Raw genomic sequence first — 11243 nt, forward strand, 5'->3', positions numbered from 1 at the left:
TTAAGCTACCCTGGTGGCTCAGAGGTAAAGAATCGTCCTGCAATGCAGAAGACACATGCAGGAGAGGCAGACTCAGTCCCTTGGTCAGGAAGATCCCTTGGAGCAGGAAAAGGCAGCCCACTCTAGCACTCTCGCCTGGGAAATCCTGGCAGGCTGACAGTCCGTGGGGCTGCAAAGAGTAGGACACGACTTGGTGACTGGAAAACAATAACAATAACCATTTAGTAAGCACTTGCGATTTGCCTGGCACTGTACTTGAATTCAGTCCTGTTCATTCAGTCCTTAAAACACCCCATGTATAAGCATCACTTCCCTAATTTATGACAGAGAAATTCAGGCACAGAAAGGTTAATCATGTTGCCCGAGGTCCCACAGCCAGTAAGTGGCAGAGTCAGAATTCTGGCAGTGAATTAATTCAGTGGATCCAAGGGAATCAGAATGCAACAGAGTCCCTGTCAGCTCTAAATCACACCATATGGATCTGAGGAGTTAGGATTCTAAGGCACTCTGAGGCACCCAACATTTGAAGCACAAGATAAGCCCCCTAAAACTCTGTCTCTTTGTGCTTCCGTGTGGTGTTGGGAATGACCCACATCAAAGCAAGAGCTAGAGAGAAAGAACCCGACCCGTGCTTGGCAGCACACTCTCAGCCTGACCTTCTCAAACTAGAAGAGAAAGGTCATTCCACTGGACTTCCCCACATTCAGCAGGAGGCTTTCTTTCTAGAATATTCTCCAAATCTTCTCCAAAGACACAATGTGCAGCTTACAGCATGATTCAGAGGAAGCCAGTAAGTCTGAGAGCTGGGAGCACAGCCTGGCAGGGTAGACTTGTGGGTTTGGACTAAAGGAACAGCAGCGGAGCTCAGGGTTAGCTGGCAGAAAGTTTCATATCTGCCCATGTTCCAGCCTGGTGTCTGTGTGCAAAGAAATGCAGAAGGTACAATCTTAGAAGCATTAATAACTAGCAGTAACTCTCAGCAGCTAGGAGGCTAGCGCAGGGGAGCAGTTAAAAGGGTACAGTGTCTGGAATTCAGCACACTTGGATTTTATTGCCTGTGAGGTCTCTTATGAGCTGGGTTGTAATTGGTATGTCATTACCTTCTCTGGGCCTCATGTCCTCACGTGTAAGGTGGGATCATAACAGCAGTCAGTGTGAAAATACATGTAAAACAGGAAGCCCAATGCCCAGGACATGGAAAGTGCTCAACAGATGTCTGTCCATATTAACTGGGATTCGAAATAAATACTTTCCTTTGAAGAATTGCTCCAAATACTCAGTCAACCTTCTCAGCTAATTTCTGTGGCCTCTGTTTGTTAGTTTGGCAAACAGATTTAGAGTTGTCTCTGAAAATTCCTCCCAATACTGGGTAAGTTACTTTCTACTTGCCTTTAAAAGTGATGTGTAGAATTTTGACTTTTCAAAATATTGTCATACAAACTTATATATTGCCTCTGGGGATGCAAAATAGTACAGTCACTTTGAAAAACAGCCTGACAGTCTCTTATAAAATTAAACATACACTTACCATATGACCCAGCAATTCCACTCTTAGGTACTTATCCAAGAGAAATGAAAACTTATGTTCACACAAAAACCTGTATGCAAATGTTTATAGCGGCTCTATTCCTAGTTGTCAAAAGCTGGAAACAACCCACATGTCCTTCAGCTGGTGAATGGGTAAACAAGCTACTATCTCCATCAATGGAGCACCGCCTCACGGTAACAAGAACGACTGGTCACATATGCAAGAAGCTGGATGAATCCCAAACGCAAAGCGAAAAGGCTACATACTATATGATGCTGTTTCTGTGATATTCTAGAACAGGTAAAGTTACAGATATAGAAAATAGATCAGTTGTGGCTTTCAAAGGCTTGAGGGCATGGAGGGTGTTGACTAGAAAGGCATAGAAGAATTTGGGGGGATGGTAGAACAGTCCTATGCTTGATTGGATTGTGGTGATAGGTTGCATGACGGTCTGCATTTGTCAAACTGGCAGAAATGTACACTAAAAAGTGAATTTTACTTTATATAAATTATACCTCAGTTCTTAATAAACAAAAGAGAATATTGGCACATGCATAATCTCATTTTATCTGCATAGCTCCATCCCCTAGGGCAGGTTCTCTCCTGTTTGCTCTGGGATAGAGGCTTGTAGAAGCCCTGGGGCTCCAGTAGAATCAGGACCAACCCTTTACTTAGCTGCATCCACTCTGACTGTGGGGGACTCCAGGGTAATAGCCCCTACAGTCACTTCTTTCTCCCATCTTTCCTTCTCCATAAATATCTAATGTTTTGAGCCATCCATTTAAATAACACCAAGAATTAATCAATTTATTTGTTAATTAAATGTTTGGTGGTGGCTGTTTAAATTCCACAAAGCTTCAGAAAGACATATTCCTTCCATGGTCCCCAGTTTTGTCACAGGCAGGAGACAAAGGACATCTCTTTGAAGAAACCACGTGCCCTGGGGCATACATGTTCCTCTAATGTAAAAGGAACTTGGAGTTGGTAGGCAAAATGTTCTTGCCACAGTCAGCAAGAAGCTGGATCAAAGTTGCAAAATCTATCATATTTGATACTTAGTCGTGATTTCCAAATTGCCTTGAGGAGTACATTTTGATTTTGAAGAGCCTCACAATGAAGACTCTGACTGAAATATTATTTAAAATAAAAGCTGTTGTCCCATTCAACCTCAAACATCTCCATGAAAGATCTGTAATTTCTGTTTGTTTACTCTTCTTAAATTGGGCTTTGATTATATGGTCAAACATATGAGAAATATTATTCTATTATATTAAAATTTCTCCTACCTAATATGAAAAATATTATTCCATTATACTAAAATTTATCCTACCTAATAAACTATTGTATTCATATACCATACCAGTAAGCCAAAGTGATCAGTGTAACAACTTCCATGAACAAATACCAATGTCTATAACGAAACTAGCTTTATCAAACAAAACATCCTCTGCAGGCCCTTAAGAAAGCTGTGAACAGATGCCTTTGCTTTTCTGACAAAGGAGTCAAATTAGTTCAAGGACTACAAGAAAAGCATAGGCTAAACACAGATTGGCCCTTGACATAATCTCCTCCTCTCAATTCTGACCCCTAAGTCCTCAGAATTATTGAAACACATTTTGAGAAGAATTCAGAGCAGGGCATTATTAGCAGGGACTGCCCTGCCAAGCACAATGTGTGGAGCAAAACCCAAACAAATAGCCTCTTTGTTTCCTATCAGCCCCAGGGATTCAGGTCAGGTAGGGAAGCTCTACTTAGCTTTCTGGCAAAGAAGAAACCATTTTCATAATTCTTTCTCCAGATACTTCTAAGAATGAATTAACATTTACTGATGGATTCTGTGGTGTTGGAGAAGACTCTTGAGAGTCCCTTGGACTGCAAGGAGATCATACCAGTCCATCCTAAGGGAAATCAGTACTAAACATTCATTGGAAGGACTGATGCTGAAGCTGAAACTCCAGTACTTTGGCCACCTGATGCGAAGAACTGACTCAGGAAAAGATCCTGATGCTGGGAAATATTGAAGGCAGGAGTAGAAGGGGATGACAGAGGATGAGATGATTGGATGGCATCACCGATTTGATGGACATGAGTTTGAGTAAGCTCCAGGAGTTGGTGATGGACAGGGAAGCCTGGCGTGCTGCAGTCCATGGGGTCGCAAAGAGTCAGACATGACTGAGCCACTGAACTGACTGACTGATGGAGTCTATAAAGTATGATGGCCTTGAAATAAACAATTCTTAGGTTCAGGCCTACACTATTTATTGTGTACTTGCCACAGGCCAGCTACCATGCTAGATGCCAGGGATATGATTAAGAGCAAAATAGGCATGGTCCCTGACCTCACAGAGTTTATGGTCTAGTGGGGTGATAGTCCATAAACAAGTAAGTAAATATCAAATAAAAACAGATGGTGATTGTCTTAATCGATTCATGCTACTCTAACAAAATACCACAGACTGGATGGTTTATAAATACCTCTATCGCCCCCATGGTTCTGGAGGCTAAAAGTTCAAGGTACTGAACAGTCTACTCTATTCTGCAGAGAGAAAAAAATATAGTAGGAATACTGTGGCTCTGTGCTTCCTCTTTTATTACCCCCTAGAGGAGGAGTGACTCATCAGCTTGGAGAACAAGAGGAGAAACTGATTGCCTGTGGCTCACTCCATTCCCACTAATCCAGCTCTGGAGAATCCAGGAGAACTTCCTGGAGGAGGTGATGGCAAAGTCCCAAAGGATGAGAAGAAAAGGTGAATACGTGGGAATGGTTTTGGGGAGATACCAGAATGTGGAAATTCCTAGAGACAAAAGAAAACATGGTTGTTTGGGGGAAAGGCAAAAAGTTCTGCACAGTTGGAGTACAGAGGGTAAGAGATTATGAGCTAAGAGACAACGCTGGCAAAAAAGCCAGATCATGAAGAGCATTATGTGCCAAACTATAGAGTGTAAACTTTATCCTGAGGGCATTGAGAGGGATCGTTGGCCCAGTCTCTCAATCGTGTCTGACTCTCTGTGAGCCATGAACTTATAGCCTGCCAGGCTCCTCTGTCCATGGGATTTTCCAGGCAAGAATACTGGAGTGGGTTGCCTTTTCCTTCTCCAGTGGATATTCCCGACCCAGGGATCGACCCTGGGTATCCTCACATGGCAGACTGACTCTTTACTGTCTGAGCCACCAGAGAGAGATAGAAAGGTTTAATGAAGAGAGTGAAGATATACCATTCCTAGATCAAACTGGCTGGAGGGCAGAAAACAGACAAGGATTGCAATTCTTCCACGCTCTCTGAAAAGGTGAGAAAAGGAGGCAAGGGTGCTTTGCTGTGCTGTGTCATCTTCCTTTGGGTCCGCCACATCAGATGTCCTGGGCCCCAGCTCTGAGCTCCTGTCAGAGGGCCCTCTGCATGCAGCCCTTGTCCCAGCTCCAATAACCACTCCTTCCCTCGCCCCTGCAGGCCGAGCGGTGGGCACAGAGTCCCCACGGTTTTGTGCGATTCCTTGCAGTTTCTTTACACCCTGCCCACATATTTGTAAGCAACTTTGTTATTAATAACCCCTCAAGTGATCCTAATTTGAGTATGCCAGCTGGTTCCTGCTGGTATCTCTGTGGCTACACCCTCCGTCTCCCCTGCAAATAAAGAGAAAGCAAGCATAAGAGGCGTGGAAAAGGAGCCCTCCTCCTCGAGATGATGGCTTGAGAAGTTTGCTGCTTAGGAAAGATAACTGACTTACTGAGATAGTGCTTGTCTTTTAATAGCCCTACTGTTTGGGTGAGAATGATGCTGCTCACTTAAAAAGGAAAGAAAAAGAAAAATCTCTGGAAACCTCACCTCCCAGAGGCAAGTACTACTAACATTTTTGCTCCATATTCTCCTACATATTTCTCTGTACATACATACTCAAACAGATACATGCAACTTTATATAAATGAATTTTACTCCAAATGCTGAGCCAAACCTACTTTTTCTCATTCATAAGCCTCAGGTTTTGAGTTGCCTGTGGGTGATTCCAAGTAGACCTGTTGAGAAACAAACTGACTATAATCATGTAGAGTTCAAGTCTTGGGGCTGCCATCAGAGAGAAGAAAGACAACCATGAAAGCCTCAGAAGGCAGAGGATCCTGTCAGGCAGAGAGTAGGAGGGGAAGAGGTGGGGGCCACCACAGAGCCACTGGACCTCAAACACTGACAGGGCAGGAAGAACCAAAGGGTACAGAGAAGGAGCAGCTAAGGCGGTAAGAGGAAGCCGGAGAGTTCCCGGCCTTTGAGAAATAGGGGCGGTCCACAGTGAAGAAGGCTACTGTCAGCTCAAAGGATTTACCAATAAAAAGGTGGCTGGTAGCCTGGAAAAGAGTGCTTTTAGGTGGGAATTCCCTGGCAGTAAGTACCATAGCTAGGACTCGGTGCTTTCACGGCCAGGGCCCAGGCTCGATCCCCAGTTGGGCAAGTAAGATCCAGCAAGGAGCGCAGCGTGGCAAAAAAAAAAAAAAAAAAAAAGGAGAAAGAGTGACTTTAGTCAAGTGGTGGAGTGGAAGCCAAATTGAAAAGAGCTGAGGAGAAAATGGAGGTGACCTACTCTCCAGTTTGCTGTCCCCTTCCCCGCTCATCAGAGCTCTTGCCAACCCTATTGAGTTTGAAACTCTGTAAATCCACCTGAGCATACTGTTACAGTTCAGATCTGATTTGGTAGGTCTGGAGTGGGCTCTGTATTTCTAACAAGCTCCCTGGTGATGTGGATAGCACTGAACCAAACTTGAAGTAGCAAGGAGTGCGACTGGGCTGCCGAGTCAGTGTCAAGGCTCAGTCTTGATGAGTGCCTTACCAAAGACACTCACATATACAGAGATAAAAACGAATTCTTAGGGTCTTACATTATCATCCACATCAGAAAAATACTAAAAAGGAAAACAAGAGGAAATCTCTGCACTCCTATGTCTGGTTCTTTCCTGTATATGTGCCATCCTCATGAAAGTCCCTCCATTTCGGTCACTTAAAACTTACTAGGATTTTTAGTTATTATTTCCATTTTAATTGCATTAAGGAGCCTGGTAGCTACAGTCCATGGGGTCACTAAGAGTCGGACATGACTGAGCAACTTCACTTTCACCTTTCACTTTCATGCATTGGAGAAGGAAATGGCAACCCACTCCAGTGTTCTTGCCTGGAGAATCCCAGGGATGGGGAAGCCTGGTGGGCTGCCGTCTATGGGGTCGCACAGAGCCGGACACGACTGAAGTGACTTAGCAGCAGCAGCAGCCAGAACATGCTAAAATCGCAGTCCTTTGAAATTTGTTACTATTTGCTTCACGGCTCAAAACATGATGAATTTTTGTAAATGCTCTGTGAGTGCTTGAAAAGAACATATTCTGTAATTGGGTTCAAGGCTTTATGTCTATTAGGTCAAACTTAATAACTGGGTTTGACAGGTCTTCATAATCTATTGATTACTAAAATGAAATCTGTTAAAATCACCATTCTCTCTCTACCTGGAAAGTCTTTCCTCCTCACCTCTCCAACTTGCCCAGTCTTCCATCCAACAACTGGGGATTCATGGTGACCAAAATCTGACCAGGTCTCTGCAGAGTCAGTCCTTCCCCTCCTGGAGCTGACAGTCTAAGAAGGTTTATCTGGTCAACAACACCTCAGTTGTTGTTTTTCAGTCACTCAGTCGTGTTCAACTCTTTGCAACCCCATGGACTGCATGCCAGGCTTCCCTGTCTTCACTGTCTCCTGGACTTTGCTCAAATTCATATTTATTGAGTCAATGATGCCATTCAACCATTTCATCCTCTGTCGTCCCCTTCTCCTCCTGCCTTCAGTCTTTCCCAGCATCAGGGTCTTTTCCAATGAGTCAACTCTTCGCATCAGGTGGCCAAAGTATTGGAGCTTTAGCTTCAGCGTCTGTCCTTCCAATGAATATTCAGGGTTCATTTTCTTTAAAATTGACTGGTTTGATCTCTTTGCTATCCAAAGGACTCTCAAGAGTCTTCTCCAGCACCACAGTTTCAAAGCATCAATTCTTCAGCACTCAGCCTTCTTTAGGGTCCAACTCTCACATCTGTACAAGACTACTGGGAAAACCATAGCTTTGACTATACTGACTTTTGTTGGCAAAGTGATGTCTCTGCTTTTCAATACACTGTCTAGGTTTGTCATCTCTTTTCTTCCAAGGAGCAAGCATCTTTCAGTTTCATGGCCAAAGTGATTTTGGAGCCCAAGAAAATAAACTCTGTCACTGTTTCCTTTTTTTCCCCATCTATTTGCCATGAAGTGATAGGACCAGATGCCATGATCTTAGTTTTTGAATGTTGAGTTTTAAGCCAGCTTTTTCACTCTCCTCTTTCACCTTCATCGAGAGGCTCTTCAGTTGTTCTTCACTTTCTGCCATAAGGGTGTTGTCATCTGCATATCTGGGGTTATTGATATTTCTCTTGGCAATCTTGATTTGCTTCATCCAGCCTGGCATTTCCCATGATGTATTCTGCATACAAGTTAAATAAGCAGGGTAACAATATACAGTTCTGATGTACTCCTTTCCCAGTTTTGAACCAACCCGTTTTTCTATGTCCAGTTCTAATTGTTGCTTCTTGACCTGCCTACCAGATTCTCAGAAGGAGGTCAGGTGGTCTGGTATTCCCATCTCTTGAAGAATTTTCCACAGTTTGTGATTCACACAATCAAAGGCTTTGGTGGTATAATCAATAAAGCAGAAGTAGATGTTTTTCTGGAAGTCTCTTGCTTTTTCAATGATCCAACAGATGTTGGCAATCTGATCTCCGGTTCCTCTGCCTTTTCTAAATTCAGCTTGAACATCTGGAAGTTCATGGTTCACGTGTTGTTGAAGCCTGGCTTGGAGGATTTTGAGTATTACTTTGCTACTGTGTGTTGCTGCTGCTGCTAAGTCGCTCAGTCATGTCCGACTCTTAGTGACCCCATGGACTGCAGCCTACCAGGCTGCTCCGTTCATGGGATTTTCCAGGCAAGAGTACTGGAGTGGGTTGCCATTGTCTTCTCTGGCTAGTGTGTGAGATGAGTGCAATGGTGTGGTAATTTGAGCATTCTTTGTCATTGCCTTTCTTTGGGATTGGAATGGAAACTGACCTTTTCCAGTCCTGTGGCCACTGCTGAGTTTTCCAAATTTGCTGGCATATTAAGTGCAGCACTTTCACAGCATCATCTTTTAAGATTTGAAATAACTCAACTAGAATTCCATCACCTCCACTAGCTTTGTTCGTAGTGATGCTTCCTAAGGCCCACTTGACTTCACAGGATGTCTGGCTCTAGGTGAGTGATCACACCATCATGGTTATCTGGTTCGTGAATACCTTTTTTATATAGTTCTTCTGTATATCCTTGCCACTTCTTCTTAATATCTTCTGTTTCTGTTAGGTCCATACTGTTTCTGCATGAAATGTTTCATTGGTATCTCTAAATTGCTTGAAGAGATCTCTTGTCTTTTCCATTCTTTCCTCCTTCCTCTGAGCTCTTACATCACTCACTGCCTATGTAGCTAATGTAACACTCAGATTGTCTTCATTGCAATGATTTGTGTTCATAATTTACTCCAGCTTTTAAATTCCAGGTAAGCCAAGGTTATCCTGTTTTCTATATAACTGCTTTATTGAACTGTAATTATTGACAAACCATAAAATTCACTCATAAAGTATAAGATTCATTGGAAGAACATCTTATCTGGTATCCTCTGTAGCAGTGGTCCTCCATCTTGGTTGCATGTTGGAATTACCTGTAGATTTTTTTTTTTTTAAGAAACCCATGTTACCTGGTTCTCACCCCCAAGAGGTTCTGACTTAATTAGTTTGGAGTGTGGCCCAGGCATCAGAATTTGTAAAACCCCAGAGTGATTTTAACTTGTAGCCTGGGTTGCCTATAGTGCTTTGCACATAACTGCCACTCAATAATTGTAATCATGAATTAGTCCTAGGTTCCAGCCAATTAACTCGCCCAAGAACTACCTGCCATCCCTGTTTCCCTCTAGTCCAGCAGCTCTTACAATGATCTGTTTACGTCTATCTCCTCCACTTGGTGTGAAAGGAAGACTGAGACAAAAGTATTTAGAAAAGATAAGTTTACTTGCAAAGATGTGCAGATTTCAAATACAACAGATATTTAAAGGAAAAATGTAAAGATTACCATGTTTACATTTATCTCTTAGGCACAGATAGTGTGCTTACATGGGGAGATATGTCACAAATGACATATTTCCAAATTTCCATATTCAAAAGTCAGGAATAAAATGGTTCTCATTATAGATTCAGTAACTGATAGGGAAAACTCAAGATTTCATTCATTTCAGACACCAGACATAAGAGTAGCTTGGTAACTGTCTTAGGCTTGAAAGTGTCTTGCTCTTCTTCTATTTTTTCCTCCTGTGGGACTTAATATACACTTTTTTTTTTACAGTCCTCTAGATACGCTTTTATTTCCAAGGCAGTAATGTAACCATCCTATTTTAATTTCCAGTTGTCTCCATTGATGACATTAGACCATAAAGAATTTTTACTTAATCTTTCTTTCCACACTGCAGTAGAAATAATCCTAACATACAATGAAGACAGCTTTATTACGAAATCTATTTCCAAACTGCTTTCGACAATTTAAACATTCTAAGGTTTTTAAATTAAGGATTTATTGTAAAGGTACACTGTTAAAATTACAGCAGGGCAGTCTCACTTTTGCTTCCACAACTGTGAGCGTCATAAAGACAGGGTCCGTTCCAGTGTTACACATTATGTCAGTTCCATGCTGGCACATGTTGGATGTTCAATAAATATTAGTGAAATAGATACGATCACACCTCATGCCACAATATTTAAATAAGAGTTTAACTAGATAGGGAGCTGCATCAGTTTCCCATTTCGGTATTTTTTGCAGTTCTTAATTATAGTACTCTGAACTGGGGCACTCCTTAAACTTCTTACTCTACAACAAATTTAGAAGGCGCTTTTATTCCCATGTAAAGAGCCTGAAAGGATGACCCTCAAGTAAGGAGCAAGATGGTCAGTCCCGGATGAATGGACACTAGATTCTCGTGACTGGGAGAGGTTTCTCAGCGAGGCCGGTGGTCGGTCATTTTGCCAGGCCTGTGACATCATTCAACACCTGCCATTGACACCTCCCCAATGCCAGATCCCCAGGGTCTGCGTGGGCAATCGGAGCCGCGCCCCCTAATTCGCTGCTGTAGCATCCCCCAGCAGGAGGGTCACGCCCCAGGGAGCAACGCAGAGCGAATCAGTCATCCAAAGACAGAGTAAAACCAGTCGCACCAAGGAGAGGCAGCGTTATTTAGGCAGCTGGCTACTCCTCCAGAGCCTCCACCCTGTCCCCTGGGCCCGGCGCCCGGCGCTCAGCCTGCGCCCGGCTCCAGGAGCCCCAGCTCCCTCCACGTGTCCTGTCTTCCCAGCAGCCACCTCTGCCGCCTCGGGAGGAAAATCTCCTGACAACTCGCGGTCTACGGACTACGACTCCCAGCAAGCACCGCGCCGCTTCTCTCTCCGCCCCCTCCACGGGGCACGCAGGCGCTCTGGGCTCCGTCAACAAGCCGGGCTGGCGAAGACTGGATGCAGTTCCTTATGGGATTTGTAGTTTTTGTTTACTTAGTTGGGCCGTAAGTCAAAGGGACAAGAACTACAAGTCTCGGCGGCCCCAGCGTGACGAGCCCGGTCACGTGGCAGGGGGCCGACCGGGCGTGCGTGCCGCCGTTG

This window comes from Capricornis sumatraensis, chromosome 2 (assembly GCF_032405125.1).
Source record: "Capricornis sumatraensis isolate serow.1 chromosome 2, serow.2, whole genome shotgun sequence".
NCBI classification, from domain to species: domain Eukaryota; kingdom Metazoa; phylum Chordata; class Mammalia; order Artiodactyla; family Bovidae; genus Capricornis; species Capricornis sumatraensis.